Source organism: Eleutherodactylus coqui, chromosome 4 (assembly GCF_035609145.1).
Source record: "Eleutherodactylus coqui strain aEleCoq1 chromosome 4, aEleCoq1.hap1, whole genome shotgun sequence".
NCBI lineage: Eukaryota > Metazoa > Chordata > Amphibia > Anura > Eleutherodactylidae > Eleutherodactylus > Eleutherodactylus coqui.
The window spans coordinates 276,505,310-276,526,661 of NC_089840.1; the positions used below are offsets into that span (position 1 = coordinate 276,505,310).

The 21,352-nt window shown below is 45.0% G+C and overlaps 1 pseudogene; it reads left to right on the forward strand.

Annotated features, from left to right (window-relative positions):
• Positions 1–2,254: 2,254 nt before the first annotated feature.
• LOC136626714 (zinc finger protein 850-like) overlaps positions 2,255–21,352 on the forward strand; it is a 74,802-nt pseudogene continuing 55,704 nt past the window's right edge.

Genomic DNA, 21,352 nt, shown 5'->3' on the forward strand with positions numbered 1-21,352 from the left:
AAAAGAAAAAGCATAAGGGCCAAGAGTTTTCAACTCACTAGTGCCCTGAGACAGATCTGCTCCCACCCCGACCTCTGAGGCGTCTACCTACACCACAAAAGGTTTGGACGAATCCAGCTGTATAAGAATAGGAGCTGCTGCAAAACACCTTTAGAAGGCATTAAAAGTGTGTAACACATTCGGAAACCATTTAGAAAGCAATGGTCTGCCGGCACCCCTGAACTGTTTTTCATGGAAGGGCTTTACATATAAGCCCTTCCCTGAAAAACAATCATTTTAGTGTAAAAAAAAAAAAGAACGTACCCTCCGCCGCTGTCGTATCCCCCACGGGGATGAAGAACACATCTGTTGCATGCGGCAAAAGTTTCCTTCATCCCGGCTAGTAAAAATAATTCCCTACTGCTACATCAGCCAATCACAATCAGCTCTTTCAGCAGGCGGGGATTTTAAATCCGCCCCTGCTGATAGATCAGGACTGCAGAGTCGGGGACAGCGCAGAGAAGACACGGCTGAGCCTCGGCAGCTGAATGGAGCTGAGTATTTATTTTTTTTTTACTGTACTTTTATTGATTTTTCAGGGAAGTGCTTATATTTAAAGCTCTACTGCAGCTGACATGTGTGACAGCTGCGGTAGGGAATTGAAGAATTTCTCTGCTGCATCTGTCACAGATGTGGCAGATGTAGCAGTAGGGAATTCTTTTTACTAGCTGGGATGAAGGAAACATCTGCCACATGTGGCAGATGTGTTCTTCATCCCTGCGCGGGACACAGCAGCGACGGAGGTTAGGTTTTTAGTTTTTTTTTTTTACACTAAAAGGATTGCTTATATGTAAAGCCCTTTGGGGAGGGCCAAAATTTTCTCGAGCACCCAAGTACCGTGTGGTGCTCGGCTCGAGTAAACGAGTATTTTGAATATGCTAATGCTCAAACGAGCATCAAGCTCAGACGAACATGCTCGCTCTTCTCTAGCTATGAACAATTTAGCCAAAGTTTTTGCATTTGGAAGACCAGGCAAAGCAATAAAATTACACATCTTGCTGACTTGATCATCTCTCCCCCCAAAAAAGGCACAGGAAAATTAGGCCTACTAAGGAGGGTCTTAGCAGGAAGGACCAGCAAGGACAATAACATCCAGGAAATTTGTGCGCCTAGAAGAAACTTCCCCTTAACCTCTAGGCCAAATCGTTTCCTGATTGAGATCCCTGGAGAGGACACACCTGAATAAAATGTCCAGTTTGGCAGCAGAAGAAGCAGTGACCTCTGACCCCTCATTTACACCTTCTCTCAGCTCCATCAATTGCATAGGTTCTTCTAAACAAGAGGACTCCCCCGGATGTGGCCAAAAATAGTTCACCAGTCCGCTCTCTTACTTGTCGACCAATCCATATGGCTAGTGACATAGCTTCATCCAGACTTCTAGGGGTGGGATATGAAACCAGCAGAACTTTAACCTAATCACATAATGCAAAAATTGGCTCCGTAGCGCTGGGTCATTCCATTGAGTCTCGTTTGGCCACTGACTATATTCAGGGCAAAAATCCTCAATGGATGACTTACCCTGTAGTAAGTTTTACTCTCAGCCAGAGATCTCCTATCGGGTCATCAGGATCAAGCCCAAGGCAGCAAGAAAATTTTTCACGGATGATAAAGCCTCAGAAGTGGGTGGCAATGAAAAGGCCCGGACCTGAGGGTCTCCCTGCAGCCTAGAGATAACATCCCCCACACTCTGAGACTCATCAGCCGAGGAGATAGGGTGCGATGTGTAGTACAACTTGGAGGATGCTCTGAAATCAACGAACTCCCGCCTATTACCGATCTGGCAAGTGTGGCTTAGACTCCTTCAGCGGTTAGATAATGCCCCAATGGTATCCATAGGAAAAGCAAGGCAAAAATAACCCCAGTGAGAAGATATAAAGGCTGCTTATCATGTCACATTCACAAGGCACACCTCACCGAGGACAACAAGCTGCAACATATACATGGTACATATATATATATATATATATATATATATATAGCACCCCCATGTACATTACATATATATATATATAGCACCCCCCATGAACATTACATATATATATATAGCCCCCCACCTGTACAATACAAATATATATAGCGCCCCACATGTATATTACACGCTCGGCTCGGCTCCATCCACTCTCTGAATACATCCTCACACAGCAGAGTCCTGCATCCACTGAGCGGAGAGACCTGGTCATGTGACCCCTTGTCTCCTCCCACACACTGATCACATGACGGTGACATCATCACAAGTCCTGTAAGCACAGAACAACCCCACGGCTCCTGTCCGGCTGCAGGTGGAGGTATGTGGGGGTCACAGCTTCCCCTTGTGGAGACACAGGGGAGGTGCAAGAGATTAGCAGCCATGTAACGCTCCTCTGGGGAGTCTGGGATGTACATAGGAGATGGTACAAGGCCTCTGCAGCGCCCCCTATTGGCAGGCCTGTAACATGGCTGGGAATAGAAGCCTCCGGAAGGCAGAGAACATCTCCAGCTACAATCAGGATTATTCGGCCTCCACTACAAATTCGCTTTCTACAATCCGTACAAAATCCCCCCAGAAGAATATAAATAAGTGACACAACTGATAGAACGAGCGCTTTCCCCAAATCCCCACAAAATGCCCCTTTTTCTGCCTCCTGCGGCCCCAGAATCCCCCATGAGGTCTTTAGTCCTGGGAGCCCCTTCTGCTGAGCGGCTGCAGACGGACAGCAGCTTCTGCCGGCGCTCCGGAGGAGTCTTACCCCGTTCCTCGCGGCCGCCGGCTCACTGATGCTCTGGGGTTTGGGAGGTGCAGCCGCCGTCTCGTCGCTCCAGAATCTTCCATCTGAAACCAGTAAATCCCCCAGAACTTCTCGGCTCGCAGCTCCCGGCTGGATGTGCTGTTTGTAGCATTTAGCGGGAAGCGCTGGACACGTTTTGGCCGCCCGATCCTTCTTCAGCGGCCGGACTCCTACAAATCACTGGGGAAGAAACGGCAGATAACATGTTGTATCTTCATAGCGTCATAAATCCCCTGGTTAACCCCTTCCTGCTCCGGGGGTTATATGTACACGCTGGGTGATGTTCTCACCCAGCTGGCTTCCCGCTGCAGCAGCAGGGATCGGTGAGAACATCAATGCCAGCAGTTAACCCCTTACATGACACAATCCATGTTGATCGCGGCATTTGAAAGCCCCCTATGGGAGAACCATGTAGATGTGGAGAGCCAGTGGGTTGCCATGGCATATGGATGCCAGTCAATGGCGTCCGGGTCTGTGATCGTTAGGATAAGCTATGATGCACTGCAGTACAGAAGTATAGCAGTGTATTATCAGAGCGATCATAGCATCACCAGTTCAAGTTCCCTCTGGGGACATAAATCAAACCCTGCGGTAAAAATCCCATTATTTACCGAGTTCTTGCGTTTATCACCCTTAGGGTACACGCACACCGACATTTTATCATCCAATTTTAGATCGAAAAATCAATGCGAAAATCGGGTAACAAAAGCGCCCTTTCATCTGATTGGGGTGAATTCACGTAGACTTGTTTGTTTATTCAGATGGATAGTCCAAGTAAGAAAATGAATAGCAGCATGTCCCATTCTTGTCGGAATCTCAGCTGAGAACAGTACCAGTCACTGTGTGGTGTCCCGCACATCGGATGCACATGGGTGGGATGGCCAAGTGCTGAGGATCTCGGGTGCAACTTTTTTAAGCATCTGTACGCATGTACCCTTAGGCTGTACTTACATCGGAGCGTGCAAAACTGATCCAGTAAACTCAGACCGATACTGAACTCACCGACCTGCACATCAGATTTTCACCTGTGTGAATATACATGTTGTTCAAATAAAAATAGTAAAACATTCACAATGCCTCATATAAACATCACAGTTTCGCATGGCCTTCTAGACTTGGCGCCTAAAAGCTCGATTGGTAGATTTGTTTGGTCGGGCCACACACCGGTCTATGGAGCATTAACGAGGGGGGAAACAGGGTTCAGGCAACGCAACTGGCGTCTGAACGATAGCCTCTTGGGAGACTCCTGTTGCTTGAATGAGATACGCCAAACTTTTGAAAACTTTGCAGAAATTCACAGGATGGATGAAATGGCCCCACCTATGAAATGGGAGGCCCTGAAATGTGTTCGGAGAGGAGTTTTCATATCACATGGAGCTAGGCTTAAAGGGGTTGTCTCGCGAAATCAAGTGGGGTTATACACTTCCGTATGGCCATATTAATGCACTTTGTAATATACATCGTGCATTAAATATGAGCCATACAGAAGTTATTCCACTTACCTGCTCCGTTGCTAGCGTCCTCGTCTCCATGGTTCCGTCTAAATTCGCTGGCAGCTTGCTTTTTTAGACGCGCTTGCGCAGTCCGTTCTTCTCCTTTCAGCACGAGCCGCTTCAGTGTGCTCTCCGCTACAGCTCTTCTGCGCATGCGCAGACGAGCTGTCACTGCTCGGGAGCGCGCTGGAGCGGCCATTCTGTACCATCCTCTGTTAGAGGAAGGTGCAGAGCCGCCCAGCTGTCCCAAGAAGCCGCCCAGCTGTCCCGCCGCCCTGCCGCCCAGGTAAGTGATGGGCCAGGGGGGCTGCCGCTGCGCCGGGGGCGGGCTGCGCCGGGGCGGCTGTCGCTGCGATGGGGGGGGCTGCCGCTGCGATGGGGGGGCTGCCGCTGCGATGGGGGGCTGTCGCTGCGATGGGGGGGGGCTGCGCCGGTTACCTGCTGCCTGGCGGTGGGTGACTGGTCGGCCGTGTTCAATCCAGGGGTCCGGTCGGTGGCTGCGGGGCGTCTAGTTGTCAGGGAGACACAGCTGGTAGCGTCTCGGGAGCGCGCACGTCGTGCTACAGCAAGCGACGGGAAAAGAGCCGGCGGCCATCTTGGGAGAATTTTTATAAGTTGCTGAAACGCTGGAACTGTAAGTAGAAACCAGCTAGAAAAGTCATTTACAGGGGGGCTTAGTAATGTATGCTTAATTAGGGGGACTGGGCAAAAAAAAGAATTCACTGCTTCCTCGAGACAACCCCTTTAAGAAGGAAAAAGCTGGTAGATTTCGGGACCTGCTGGCAAAATTACACTCAGCGGAGCAATCCAACAAATCAAAAGCCGCTCCAACCCTAAGTGCTGAAATTTCTCTATTGCGCCAGCAGATTCTAGCGATCATGGACCAGGCCACACTATGCGCTAGAGATAAAATGAGAGGAGGATATTACGAGTGCGGAAACAATTGTAGCGCCTGGCTAGGCCACTTAACCCGAGAGAATCTCACTGATACATATTTGCACTAAATTCCTCAGGAGGGGAGAAAGTTCATGCCAGTGCGGAGATAGTGGATTGTTTCCATTAATATTATGGAGAGCTCTACAATATTCACAGGGACAAAATAGGTCACGATGGGTCTGGGGACTCAGGTATGGCGTCCTACTTGGATGTCCACGGCCCAGGCCCTGTCTCTGGCGGGGAGTCGGAGGCACTCGAGGTTGATATTTCGGAGCGGGAGATCCTTGACGGAATTCAGAAACTGAAAATCGGTAAAAGCCCAGGACCGGACGGCTTTACCCCTAGATTATTTAAGAGTTGTGGGGACCTATTGACTCCTTTACTTTGTCGCTCCTTCAGTTCTATTTCCGGGTCTTGCCCATTCCCACCCCAGGCACTGCAGGCAATTATAACGGTGATCCCAAAGCTTGGTAAAGACCCGCTGCAGTGTGGAAGTTACCGTCCAGTTTCCCTATTAAATGTGGACACTAAAATCTTTGCAAAAATCATTGCCTCCCGATTGCAACCCCTCGTGCCAGGGCTTATTCATGGAGATCAGGTAGGGTTTGTCTCGGGCCATGAGGCGCGTGTCAATATCATACAGACCCTGTCTCTGATTGGAAGGGCCCAGCGGGAGGGAACTTCCCTATGCCTTCTTTCGGTGGATGCAGAAAAGGCGTTTCAACGAGTGGATTGGGGCTTCTTAGAAGCCACCCTCCAAAAAGTGGGTCTGGGACCTAGGTTACGGAGTTGGATCTTGGCGGTGTATAATGGTCCCACCGCACGGATACGAGTCAACGGTAGCCTTTCATCCTCGATAGACATTGACAACGGCACGAGACAGGGTTGCCCCCTGTCACCCACCCTATACGTTTTAGTCATGGAGTCCCTCACAAACGCTATAAGACAGAACCCAGACAGAACCCAGACATAAAAGGCTTCTCAACTCCAGACTCAGAGGACAAGCTAGCGTCGTTCACGGATGACCTACTTGTTTACCTGACTAGCCCCCAAACTAGTCTCCCAGCCATATTACAGGAATTCAAAAGATATAGCCAATTTAGCAACTTTAAAATAAACATAAACAAATCAGAAATCCTAAATATAACCCTCCTCCCCCTCAAAAGTCGCCCACCTAAAATATCGATTCCCTTTGAAATGGAAAGAGGACCATATCAAATATCTGGGTATCCATATTTCTGCCAAGTTGGATGACTTGTTCAGTCTTAATCACAGGCCCCTCTGCTCCTCGCTGGAGAGGGACCTGGAGAAGTGGCTATCCCTGACCTTGTTGTGGTTTGGCAGGATTAACGCGATAAAAATGAACGCCCTTCCCAAGTTCCAGACCCTACTGATCCAAGCACCAAAAAGCTTTTTCACATGCCTTAGAAGAGCCGTAGTGAAATTTGTATGGAATGTAACAAGACCCAGGCTGAGCTGCAAAACCTTAACGCAAAAAAAAGAGATGGGAGGGGTGGGGCTCTCGGGCCTTGCTAAATACCATAGAGCGGCACTGAGTAAGTGCATACTGGACTTAATGCTCAGAAGATCATCGGAGCGATGGGTAGAACTTGAGCAGAACTCAGACCCTTTTAAAGCGCAAGGCGTGTTTTGGATAAGAGGGGGCCTTGGACGTCGGGGGATGGTGGTTTCTCCGTTTCTGGAGACTATCTTGAAGCAATGGGATGGCTTTGCGGTAAAAGTAGGCTTAATTTCGGTATCCGGCCCCTGGACACCTCTGGTCGGTAACCCGGATTTCCCGCTGGGTGCACAAGGCCTACCCCTTCTGGGCAGGATAGGGATCCCTGTCCCCAGAATTAGGCATGTCACTACAACGGGTGGTATTAAACCACTAGAACCACTTTTAGGAGAGGGGGCATTGGCTGGTGCGTGGTTCCAATATCTACAGTTAAGCCACTTCATCTGCTCACAAGATCAGGTCTCGGAGGTCACATGGCAGTCCACCCCTTTTAAGGAGATGTGCGCTGCGTCCCCTGAAAAGAAAGGGGAGATTTCCGTGGTCTATGGCATATGAGTAGCCGGGGATGCGCTAGACGGTGGGGTGAGATTTAAGAGAAGTTGGAAGAGGGCGCTGAAACAGCACCTTGAAGAAAGCGACTGGTCCAGATCGTTTATCATGACTCATAAGATGTCCATATTAGGCAGACACCATGAACTGAACTACAAAGTCCTATCTAGGTGGTACCACACTCTGTCGCGCTTAGCCAAGATGTACCCCAATGTTGGTAGCAACTGCTGGAGGTGCCTGAATAGCCTAGGATCAATGCTGCACAACTGGTGGTCCTGCCCTCCGGTGTCCCCTCTGTGGAACGAGGTAAACACACTATATAACACCCTTACTGCTGCGGAGGTCTCTTTTTTTCCCAGAGATTGCCCTCCTCTCCGCCATTCCAGGCCCTATGTCAGCGATCAAGAAGGGGCTACTTAGGTTAGTTCTTCTAGCGGTGAGACAGGTGATATCACAGTTGTGGAACACTACGACGAGTTCTACACGTATAATGTGGGTAAAGGCCATGGACGACATTAGGTATATTGAAGAACTAAGAGATAGAGATGACACTACCTTCGCAAGCCACTACGCTACATGGGCGACTTCGATAAATTTTCGTTCCTCTGCTAAATTTGACTCGTTGGTTAATGGTGCAATACCGCCCCAAATACAATTAATCTGAGACACTACCTTAGATGGAGCTCACACTCGGGTCGCCGCCGCCGGGCTGATAAGCCCTACTCTTTCCCTCTAGCTCCTTTCTTCATCTCTAGTGTTTTAAATCTTTTTATCTCTCTCTCATCTTATTTCTCTTTTGTTGTTTTTTTTTCTTTTCTTCTCCCTGTGCGCTAAGCGATGAAGCAGTACTGATAGGATGTATGTCTTGGGACTTGGGTGGATCCATTTTCCTCGTCCCCACGTACCTGAGATATATGTATACGCATAAGTATATAAGTGTTCATTACCTAGTTATAATTTGCTAACAAACCCTACGTCACTCATTGTCTGAATCTGATCTGGGATTTCCCAGAGAGGAGATTTGTAGATTTTCAAGTGGAGGACGACGAGAACTATCAGGCATCCAAAGGTGCCCTTTTGAGTCTATATACACCCCTCCCCGATTGTAGGGATTTCCTCAATTCGATTTGGAAGTATTCTGTAATTTTAATGTATTTTCAATAAAATATACTGTATATTGAACCATAAACATCACACAGCACGCCAGTGTGCGGCAACTTTGTTTTCAGTTCCATAGAAAATAGTGAGCGATACCGAGCCAAAATTAGCTGCGATCTCTCTATCTCAAGCTCTTAGAGAAAAATCACTCATGTAAAATAATGGCTCTTTTCATGTGTGATTTCTGTTCATCTCGCAACACACAGAAATCGTACTGAAAATCGCCCGTGTGAATACACCCTTATTTATAGCCGTCTTTGAATTCCCTATAATCCAGAGATTTGGGGTGGCTTACATTGTCTCGTCTTCTCTCCGTTCAGAATCCTCGGCTAATATCTTCTATATCAGATAATATTCCTGATTGACCTGACAAGGATGGAGAGGAAACGGGACAAGAGGGCGGAGAGTATATTCAACCTCACCCTAGAGATACTCTTCCAGCTTACAGGAGAGGTGAGAGATTCTGGGGATGACGTCACGTTCCATCATTCTTATCTCTGTCAGTCTCTGGTCACATCTACGGCAGAGGATTTACTGCCGATTCATCATAAATGCTGGGAAAATAATAGAGCCGGTTGTTCTGGTAGAACGATGGAAACCCAACAGATCTACTATAAGGCAATTGGAGGTAGTTGGGGATAATTATTGTCTGTCCTCAAACAGAACCAAAACTCTGATCATTTTGTTCTTCTGCTCCTGTGACTGAGTAGAACAACGGAGATGATGAACAAAGATGTGAGGAGAATATTAATAATTGTTGGCCATTATGGACTCTGGGAATGTCTGCAGGGATATTTATGGATGTGTCTCCCCATAAACAGGATTACATGGGGGTGAAGACTTCTAGTGATGGCTGTCAGGCCCCAGTGTCTGGGGAATGGAGAAGTCCCCTGAGCCCAATCACAGGGCCTCCACCTCGCCCCCTGATACTAGAGAAGATCAATAAGCAGAAGATCCTAGAACTCACCAACAAGATGATTGAGCTGCTGACTGGAGAGGTGATGCTGCTGGGAATGCTGGGACATTATACAGTAACGCTATGGTGGTATAATGTGTCTGGTTGATGACGGTATCATTGTGTTGTCAGGTTCCTATAAGGTGTCAGGACGTCACTGTCTATTTCTCCATGGAGGAGTGGGAGTATTTAGAAGGACACAAGGATCTGTACAAGGATGTCATGATGGAGGACCACCAGTCCCCCCCATCCCCAAGTAATAGAAAGGACTAAATCCACACAGCCTTTATTATTTGTATGTAGAGAATGAATTCAGTGGCTGTCTGTGTTTTCTGCAGGTAGATCCAGTAAGAGAACAGCAGCGGAGAGATGTCTCCGTCCTCTTCTTCCACAGGATGGTCAGGTAGATGGAGAGAAGGTCTCATGAAATCTCCCCTCTGATCTGTAGGACGGCTGGGAAGGTCTTGTGTTCAGTCTTATTATAGGATTGATACTTTTGTAATGAGAAAGCTGGAGATGGCAGGATTACAGCCGACCGCAGACATTAGATCTCTGCATTTTATCACTATTTTCTGGTTCTGTCAAGCTTGAAAAAGATCCTATTGGGGATCGAAACGTCGCTGCAGTTTTTACCATGAGAGTATAAAAGTTTGCTACTTTCTCTGCACCCGTGAATGCTGCCGCATTCTCAAATTGGCACTACTGCTGTCATGTAATTCCGACTCCTCATACTAATTAATGACCTTTTCTGGCCATATAAAACCTTCCACACGACTTCTCCAACTGTGTGATGACTTTGACAGTATTTATTTCACAGCTGGTGAAACTGGAGGAAGATCCGATCCCTATTGATGCTACAGAGACAGATGTGAGGGGGGATCAGCCGTGTAAGGAGGGGATCCCTACAGATGACCCCCCAGGTGAGACTACATGTAGAGAAGAGTCTGTGTTGTCGGGGTTTCAGCTGTATATTCCCTTATTCAGACAAAGACAATATTGTTTTCATTATTCGCTACTCAAAGAATTAAGGGAACATTTAAATCACATGAAGAGTAAAACTTTCAGTCCGGCACATGGAGACTCCAGATAGCAGCTTTTTAAAAATCCATATTAACCCCTTAAGTACGCAGCCCTTTTTTTTCCATTCTTGTTTTTTCATTCCCCGTTTGGAAAACTCATAACTCTGTTATTATCCCTGACGTGTATGTCTGAGGGCTTGCTGTTTGCAGGATGAGTCATATTTTTCAGTGGTATTATTTAATATATCATATAATGTACTGAAAACGTTTTAAAAATTGTAAGTGGAGGGAAATGGTGGAAAAAAATGAAATTCCGTCATCCTTGAGCGCGTCTTGTTTCTACGGCGTAGAATGATTACTATAATGCCAACTTATATCGGTTTTTTTGTAGTACTTTTTTTTTTCTAAGATATTTAATTTTTGTATATTATTTTCTCTTCCCATCTTCTGACTGCCATAACATTTGTATTTTTCCGTCAACATTATTGTGCAAAGCTCATTTTGTGCGAGACGTCCTGGAGTTGCTGTTAGTAACATTTTAGAATACATACGACTTATTGATTGCTTTTTGTTACATTTTTTCTTGGAGACGGGGCGACCGAAGAAGAGAAATTCTATTTATTTTTTCTGATGACGTTCGTTGTACAAGGTAGATAATGCAATACATTGAAAGGTCGGCCTTTTACGGACGCAGCAATACCAAATATGTATTTTTGTTATATTATTTAGATTATTTTATTATAAATGTGACAAAAGGGTTTTTTTAAACTTTTATTACTTTTTATTTATTTTAGTAATTAGTAAAATTTTAAAAACCTATTCTTACTATTTTTTTTTAGACCCCATAAGGAACATGAACTTGCGTTGCTTTTAAAAAAGTGGGAAAAGGACCAAAGCTGCACCACTTTGGGGTGGGGGGTCATTTCTGTGGTTTTCATGGTGCAGTAAAAATGATGTCTTTATTCTGAGGGTCAGTCCGAGTACAGGGATACTAAATTCATACAGCTCTTTATATGTAGTAATGCTTAAAAATCAAATAGAAAAAAATGTCCTTCTAACTGTATGACGGCTCGCTTTTATTTATTTATTTATTATTGGTTGACGTGTAGTTTGCATTGGTCCCGTTTTGGGGAACATATAACTTTTTGTTAGCTTTTCATTCAATTTTTTTCTTGCATTGACCAAAAATAATGCAATTCATCCACTGCCTATTGTTTCTTTTCTGACGGAGACCTAAGTAGTGTGGGAAGACAGCTCGGTAGAGTGCGGGTTTGCGGCAGTCAGAGACGGAGACAAGTATTTAAAGTCCCAGTGCAGGCGTGACCTGCGTTTATTTCAGTCCAGAAAATCAAAACAAATCCAGCCTTAGCTTCAGGCAAGAAAACAACAGGACAGCAATAGGATAATAGGCAGTCCCTGCCTGTACAGGTCACGTTCAGCAGGTGCACCACACAGCAGGGCTTTTACCTCCAGCAGGTATCTCAGGCTGCCTGGGTCCAGCAGCCATCCAGTCTCTCCTGTGTCAGTGCACACTGCTACTTATATACACCTCATCCTGGCTCAGCCTCAGCACCTGTGCTGATTGACCTTGCACATAACCTGGAGTAGAGTAAGTGGAATGGATGGCCCCCCTACCAACCTGACATCCATACCAAAAATCCCAAAGACTTTTAAAGAAAAGACCTCCAGCAACTACTGTCTGGAGATTACATTGCACTCCTGGATTTTCATGTCTCAAACAGCAGGACATGGACTTCCTCCAGCCCCATTAGACATAATAACGAAACCTAGGGGCGACGTAGTGACCATCCACTATCACGCCCCTCAGTACCTCACAGTAGACATTTATGGATGTAGTGATACCAATTTGTAGATTTTTTAAATTTTACTTTAGATTTTTATAATTCTAATTAAAAAAAACTTATTTCTCGACCATTGCATTAGGAGACACAGCTGAAGACCATGGGTATAGCTACTGCCACTAAGAGGTGGACACTAAGCAAAAAAAAGTGTTTCCTCTTCCTACCAGCTCCACACCTCATGCACAAACCAGCTAATCAGTATTAGCTTAGAGTCTCAGAGCTCTACTGTCTATGGTGGTTAGTTGAGTATTCACTCCACTGAGGTGAGTATTCTGTCCTCCCTTTCTTCCACTTTCTTCTTACCACCGGCACTACAACCATCTTTCTTCACTTCCAACCCCCCATCCCCCCACCCACCGAGACCTCTCTACCTATACCGAGCCCCCTAGCAGAAGCTCCTTGGTGTGGTATATTTCTGGGTGGTATGAAGACTTCCCTATGGGAGACAGTTCAATTTTCTCCTCTTTTGCAGGCCTCCTTACAGCTTGGAAAACCGCTGCGGTGGTCCCGCTGGAGGGAACCGATGTCTCATGTGGCTACAGCCCATGGGGATGCTGGAGGACTGCTTCTCCTTTGTCTTTATCCCAGGTGGCACTGATTTTCATCACCCATTCTTGACTAGCCAATATTATTTCTGAAGCTACTGTTGGTAAGAGTTCTCATTTACCACAAAACAAAGCCAGCCATGTGTGGTTCTGTACAGAAGAAAAGGCTTCAGTTTTGTTTCTTTTGTCGCTCCAGGCCTCGGACCTTGGATAATAAAAAATCCTTGCTGTCCTACAAACCGCGCCCATCCTGGTGTCCCTGGCCACTATACTCCAAGTCCGCCTATACTAAATCTTCTGTGTGTATGGCTGTCCCCAACCAAGGCATTCAGAGTGAGGGGATGACGTTTCCTATTCAGGGAGACCTAAATCACTCAAGTATCAGACATATCTGTTCGGGAAGTCATCTCTTTGAGCTATGCCATATAGTTTTCTGCCCGACCCTGATATTGTTATATTCATAAATATTAAAATCCATTTTATTCTTGGCAGATGAAAAACCCAGGAGCTCCAAGGGACATCTGATATCAAAAGATTTGAAATCGGAAGATCCTGGTATCATACAAGATACATATGAAGAGCCTCCTATTATCACAAATATATCCTCAGTACTTCATAGCAAAGATCTATCCCCTGATCCTTCTAAACAGGTTCCATCTTCTGATTCATTACAGAATGTTAAACAAAAAAGAAATTACAGAACAGATGTCAAACATCAAAGAGTTCACACAGGGGAGAAGTCATATTCATGTTCTGAATGTGGGAAACATTTTAACCGAAAAGCACATCTCGTGTTACATCAAACAGGGAGGAAGCCTTATTCATGTCATGAATGTTTTACACAGAAACCAAATTTCACTAAACATCAGAGAATTCACACAGAGGAGAAGCAAAATTCATGTTCTGAATGTGGGAAATGTTTCAACCAAAAATCATATCTTGGTAAACATCAGAGAATTCACACAGGGGAGAAGCCATATTCATGTTCTGAATGTGGGAAATGTTTCAACCAAAAATCAAATCTTGGTAAATATCAGAGAATTCACACAGGGGAGAAGCCATATTCATGTTCTGAATGTGGAAAGTGTTTTAACCAAAAATCACATCTTGTGTTACATCAGAGAATTCACACAGGGGAGAAGCCATATTCATGTTCTGAATGTGAGAAATGTTTTAACCAAAAATCAACTCTTGTGTTACATCAGAGAATTCACACAGGGGAGAAGTCATATTCATGTTCTGAATGTGGGAAGTTTTTTACCCGAAAATCAAATCTTGTGTTACATCAGAGAATTCACACAGCAGAGAAGCCATATTCATTAGAGGAGAATCCTAATTCATTTTAGGAATATGGAAAGTGTTTTAAGCAGAAATCACATCTTGCTGTACATCAGACAGTTCACACAGAGGACAAGCCATATTCATGTTCTGATTGTGGAAAATATTTTAAGCAGAAACCGACTCTTACTCATCTGTGAATTCACAGAAGAGAGAATCCATTTTCACGTTGAGAATGTGAAAAATGTTTTGTATTCAAAAGATTGTTATGGAAACTTTATGGTTAATAGACGAAACATGAATGCAATAAAATATCAAATAAAACTGAGGCTGGTTGCTGCCATTTTATTATTTTGTTCCTGAAAAATCTTTTCTGGGGGAAACTGGGCTTATCTTTTCTAACCTAGTGATAGGATCGTCTATCTCCTCTGAGTGAATGCAGGGTATCTCCCCACCTTGGGACTTACCTCTCAATCTTCAATCCTGCAGTTTTATTTTCTGTCAGGAAGTGGACTTATTTTTTCTCATTAATTGGTAGAACAGTCCACTTTCCTTCTATTTAAAGAGGGGCGAGTCTCGTTATCGGGACTTACCGATCTCTTTATAGCTGACTTATTGATCCATAATTGATGGTTCCTGATGAGGCTGCGTTTATCGTAGCGGAAACGCGTCGAACCCAGTTAAGCATTTTTTCAGCAGTTGATGCACTGCACTCTGTGGCCATACATTGGCTTATATGAACGCCATGTTGAGCCATAACGATTGACGATTGTCAGCTTTAAATTTGTCTTCTTCGACTAGCCGTAAAAAGTGTATCTCATTCCAGCCAAGAGCCACAACCACGGCCTGTTGATGAAATCGACAGCATTTATCCTCATTGAATAGCTGTACTATCTGTTCACTATGATGGGAACAATCTAGCTAGTCCCATTGAGCCAAACTTGAATAATCTGTCTCAAGTTGTATACGATATTAAACTTGAGAAGTGCCGGGAATTCCTGATTTCCCGATACTGTGTATCTATACACCTTTTCAAGGGTGGCTCATTGGCTGTTCTTTCCCCAGAAGTTGCTAGGGGTTAGACATTTTAACATTTTTTGTTTGTGTGTCTGTAAGTTAGGACTTTGGTTAAACAGAATCCTTTTTATATAAGACTGTAATTAAAAGTTACGTTTTAGAGTTACCTGAGAACCCTCACTGTGACGAAATAAAGAATTATCCAGGTGTTCCCCCTGCTACTGCGAAACCAATAAAATATCAAAGATTTAACATATAAGTTGTGAGGATATAAATTGTTTAACCCTTTCCAATCCTCTGTCTGACCTCTGAAGACATTATGATTTAAGGCTATACAGCTTCGATGTTGGAAGACGCCCGGTGGGGTTCTCTTACTGTATATTTCCAGCCTCTCTGCTGTTGGAGCCTATCCAACGTGTCACCTCATGCAGTACTGGCTTTAGCCAGCAGATAGCGCCATTGTAAAACGGCAGAAAGACCTTAAGCCCCTCTGGAAAATCAGGATGCAAATTGGATTGGAAAGGGTTAACTTGTCCTATTGTCTTTTGCTTAATAACAATTAACTCAAATTTTCATGTAAATTGGTGATTTTGTTGGTGACATATGTCACCTCTCCGAATATCCCTCTCAAGTATGAATATACCTGAGGCCCTGGTTTTGATAATCGGATAGGGCTCAGCCTATGGTGATATTCTCCTGTTGCTTGGTTGCATGCACTAAGTTTAAAAAGAAATGTAAAAAAAGTGTTGTGGGGTAGAGGGGGAAGGTGATATTGCAGGGTACCTAGGAATAAGGAAGATGTAGAGTAGAGAAGCAGAAAAAGAAGAAATAAAAGAAGCAGCAGCTTTGACGATGTGGACCGCGAGTCATGTACAGGGATGGACTATTGGGTTCTTAAATAGATGTATAGATAGAGTATCTCCTCTTAGTGTACAATTCCGTTTGCTAACCATCTAGAGATGGTGAGTCTTGAACAGGGTGCAACAGGGGCGATACATAGCTTCTAAAAAGGGGTAAGATCTAATGTTAAATATGATCTTGGGGTTAAGGTGTTGATATAACTACGTAGTTGAAAATATTGGACCAAGATCCAGTTGGTAGATTAGAGTCAACCTTAGCTTCAATAAGAATCTCACACCTCTTGGCCCATGACATCTCGCACCTGGAGGGAAATCATTTTTGGGTGGAATGAAAGGTAATATTGTGGTAGAGAAGTTAGTAACTGTGGATTACCCATTAATGGAGTGAAAGACCAGGGTTGTGAAATCACATGGCACTGTCTTAGAATTCGGCTCCCCGTGTTAAGTAATACTGTTAATAGAATTGAAGATCCCATTCTGTCCCAATCGAGTTCCTGAGGAATCCAGAAAGCCCCTTGTATCTGAAAAATATTTAGATCTTGTTCCATCTTCACCCATAGCTTACTGAAAAATATATGATTTTGGTCCGACTATGCATTTGGAGTGCATTAATTCTTCCAAACCAGGAGGGCAGAAGTTTTTGCCATCCTTTGAGTTCTGACTCTAAAGTCTGTATAAGGGGTTTATAATTTAGGGGTTGCTGAAGTCTTAATTCGCAAATATTTTTGGGAGGAGCTCTTCCACTGAAAGCGGAATAAGTCTTGGAGGTGTTAGGTTAATCTGGGGGAATAGATATATTTACTAATTCTGACTTTTGTGTGTTTACTTTAAAATAGCTGTATGCTTTATGAAGCAATTCCTGTAAAATCACAGAAAGGCCTATTCTAGGATTTAGGAACAATAAACAGAAGTTTGTCAGCAGCGCAGCTTCCTCACCATAATATGGTAGAACAGGTTTATGATGCCCAGTCACCAAAGGATCCAATCCCAGGGTCCACTTCATCCACAGAAAATAGGTAGCGGTGACAGCATAGATGGTGCAAATAAAACGTTCCTTTACCCCTCCATAGTTTACATGCGACGTTTCGACTGCAAAGGAGTCATTTTCAAGCATAAAGGCAAGACATACACCTGCACATTTTATACAAATTACCCATAAACATCAACAAATCAGAGATGCAGGTCCAGAATTGACATCAACTTCTATGATTAGCTTCACCTGGTCTGGGATTGTCTCAATGTGTGGCTCCTCCAACAGCACGTCCCCACTTGTCTAGTGAGCATGGGCGTGTGCCCATAATGCTTTGCATGAGTCACATGATCAATGTGCCCATAATGCTTTGCATCAGTCACGTGATCAATAAAAAGGTCCCATGATGCAGCAGATGCAATTAACCATGGCACATGCGTCCGGAGATACTACATCATAAGTCATCCTATTCTAGGATTTGGGACATATATTAAAAGATCATCTGCAAAAAAGGATAGCTTATGCTCCTGTTTCCCTATTGTTTCTCCTTTGACCGAAGCATTATGCCTGAGGGCATTGGTCAAGTAAGCCATTACTAATATATATATAGATAAAGTGATAAGGGGCACCCCTGTCTTGTTCCATTCCTGATCGGTAAGGGGGGTGACAGATGCCCATTGATTCTTACCTGTTCTGATGTGTTATGGTAGGTAGACCCTGTCAATTAATGAAAGGGTATTAATGGTGTTTTCTCTGGCCTACCTTCCCCTGGACACAGGTAGAAATACTCAGGTAGATGTCTGATATAGATGTTATTGCGCCTGTGGAGATTTTCAATGTCATTCAGGTGTGTTAGCATATTCGAGCTTTGGTTAGCATTCTCGCTGAATATAGTATAGTGATCATTGATATGTATATATCTAATCTTGTACCTCCTCTGCTTCTACTAGATGATGGCCTATTTGTTGTATCTCTCTCTTTCCTATCCCACTCATCTTCCACTCCATACAGTGAGGGGCTAGTTGTGTGTCCCTTTGCTGAGCTGTGTACGGGATAGGAGTTAGGGGTTGAGGGAGACCACTGCTGAAGCTGCGGGGATGGAAGTGCTCTGGAGTGTGAGGGGTTAAGCTGGCTCCTGGTGCTTTTAGCTACAGGGGGAAGGCCTCTGCAATGCCTGCTGAATTATTATCTCTGCCTCCCCCTGCTGTGCTGTGTGTGTCCCTGCAGATATCTCCCCCTGGGCTGTGTTAAGCTGCACACTTGTGGAGGTCCCAGGCTCCGGTATTATTGTATCTTGACACCACCGGAAGCTAGAGGCTGAGCTGGGTTAGCAGGAGTTAACGCCCCACAGACAAGCCCCTAGCTTCCGATTGGCAGTCAATTGCAAGCTGCGGAGACTCTAATAATGTGGGGTCTCTGCTGCTGTGTGTGCTCTGGCTTCTGCACTGTCACCTGCAGCCCCAGAGTCAGTGTCCTTGTTCCCCCAGGACTGATCTGTCATGCCCAACCCTGGAGTCTGTGTCCCTGTTCCCCTAGCACTGACCAGCACTGCCGTGGTATGTGTGCCACTGGGGAGAAAACAGTCACAGTGGCGGACGCTTTTGCAGCAAAGCTGGCCTGATGAGTGACAGGATCAACAGCATTGGCTGAGTGGAGCAGCGTCGGCAGGCACTGTCAGATGAGCAAAGCTGCGCCAGCGGCCACAGGATGAATGCAGCAGCGGCGGCGGCGGCAACACTATTAGCAGAGCAATGGTGTCGGGGAGCAGAGGATCAGCACGGCAATGGTCACAGTCCGATAAGCGGAGCAGCGGCAGCGGACAGAATGCCATGAGCAAGGCAGTGGCTCCATACTGCTTATCTCTCATCCCTTCATTTCACATTATTTATCCCACTGTCCATGCTGCTTCTCTCTCCTCCCCTGTACATACTGCTTCTCTCTCCTCTGTCCATGATGCTTCACTCTTTCCCCCTCTCTCCATGCTGCTTCTCTCTCCCCCTCCCCCTCTGCATTCCACTTTCTCCTCTCAATGCTGCTTTTCTTCTATGCCACTTCACTCCCCTCCTTCCATGCTGCTTATCTCTCGCCTACTCCATTCTGCTTATCTCTCCTCCCTATCCATGCCCCTTTGCTCCCCATCTCCATGCTGCTTCTCTCTCCCCTCTGCCGATTATCTCTCCCATGCTCCATTCTGCTTCTCTCTCCACTCTACATTCTGCTTATCTCTCACCCTTCAATACTGCTTCTCTCCCCCTCTCTCCATGCTACTTATCTCTCTCCCACTCTCTCCATGCTGCTTATCTCTTCCCCCTTTCCATGCCGCTTCCCTCCCCCTTTCCATGCTACTTATCTCTCCCCCTCTCTCCATGCCGTTTATCTCTCCCGCCCTCTATGCTGCTTCTCTCTCTTCTTCTATGCCGATTCTCTCCTCCCCCTCTCCATGCCGCTTCCCTCCCCCTTTCCATGCTGCTTATCTCTCCCCCTCTCTCCATGCTGTTTATCTCTCCTGCCCTCTATGCTGCTTCTCTCTCTTCTTCTATGCTGCTTCTCTCCTCCCCCTCTCCATGCTGCTTGTCTCCCGCCCTCTCCCTCTCTCTACAGTTGATAGTTTCTTTAGCAGGTCTGTGGTGTCTTGCAAGTAGCTAGTTGTGTTTCTCACCAGTGGTTTGAGGTTACCTTCTAGCCATCCTGAGATTCCTTCAGTGAGAGTTCCCACACCTGAGATAATTGGCTTCCCTGAGTTGCCAGCTTTGCATAGTTTTGGAAGTTTTGGTTTTCAACCATAGGTTCCCTCCCTAATTGCACCATCCTGGCCCTCATGGATGTGGAATCCTTAAATTCCAACACCCTACATGAAGATGGACTGATTGCCTGCCTACCAAGCACACCTTGCTGCTAATGGGGTTGCCTCTGAACCTGTGTTACAACACACAAGATTCATCCTCACACAACTATTTCTCCTTTGGCATAGAGATATTACTGCAGCTCACCAGAACCACCATGGGCAGTAAAATGGCACCGCAATATGCAACCTTTTCATGGCAAAACTGGAGAATGACTTTCTGGCCTCCTGCTCCAGCAAACCACTGGCCTACTTCTGCTACATTGATGACATCATAATCATCTGGACCAACACCAAGCAACAACTTATAAAATTCCATGAGAGATTTAATGCATTCCACCCCACCATAAACCTAACATTAAGCTACTCATATACCGAAATCAACTTTTTGGACACCATCATAAAAATTTCAAACAACTTAATACCGACATCCCTATATTGGAAACTGATTGATTAGCTCACGTACCTCAGATGGGACAGCTTCCACCCTAAACACATCAAAAAGCCGATCGTTTACAGCCAGGCCATCAGATAAAACTGTATCTGATCAAACCCAACAGACAGAGAGAAACTTATGTATCATCTTAAAAGTACATTTTAAATCAGTGCTACCATCCCACCTCAATTAATTACCAAATCACCAGAGCCACCAGGATACCCAGAAATTAACAACTCCAATACACAGAGAAGGAAGAAAATGATTGTATACCTCTAGTAGAGACCTACAATCTGCAGCTGGAGGTACTAAGGAAAACGGCAAAGAAACTCCATTATACCCTACACAAGGATGACCGTCTGAAAACCATATTCCAGGACCTTCCCCTTCTGTGTTACAGGCAACCTCCAAGTCTGAGGGACTTTATAATACCCTGTAATGTAAGGAGCTGTAAGACTTGCTCACATGTACTGACCGTGGACAGGATACAAATCCCCAACACACAGCAGGATTATAAGATCCCAAGGACATTCACATGTTCCACGTGTGATTTTGTGTACCTGATCCTGTGTAGTAAATGAGGAAGACAGAATTACCTGTGGCTGAGCACTTTTCTATCCACAGACACAATATAGACGGTATGACAGTTATGATACAGTAGAGCAGTATCAAGTCACAAAGCCATAGAAGGATTTGGGAATATAAATTTATAACAACGTTTGATACTCTCAATAGGGGGTTGAATTATTAATGAGGATTTATGTGTACATGGGAAATATGAGACATCTATAGCACGGATAACACTTCTGGCCCGGTGACCCCCCCCCCCCCCCCCCCCAACAATAATTTAGGAACCGTAAAACCTTCACTCCCCTGTCAACATCTATTTAAAAATGTTTGTATTTCTGTTGTAGCATTCTTTTAAGTGTAAATTGATCGCATCCATACATATTATATATCAAAATGTCCAAAACAAAATGAGGAACCCGTTCCCATACTTTATTTTAGCGTAAATATACGAGTTAAAAAAATAACTATGAATCTAAAAAAAAAATCTGTTTTTTAGCTTTTTACCCTCAACAAAACTAAAAACGGAAGAAAAAGTCAAT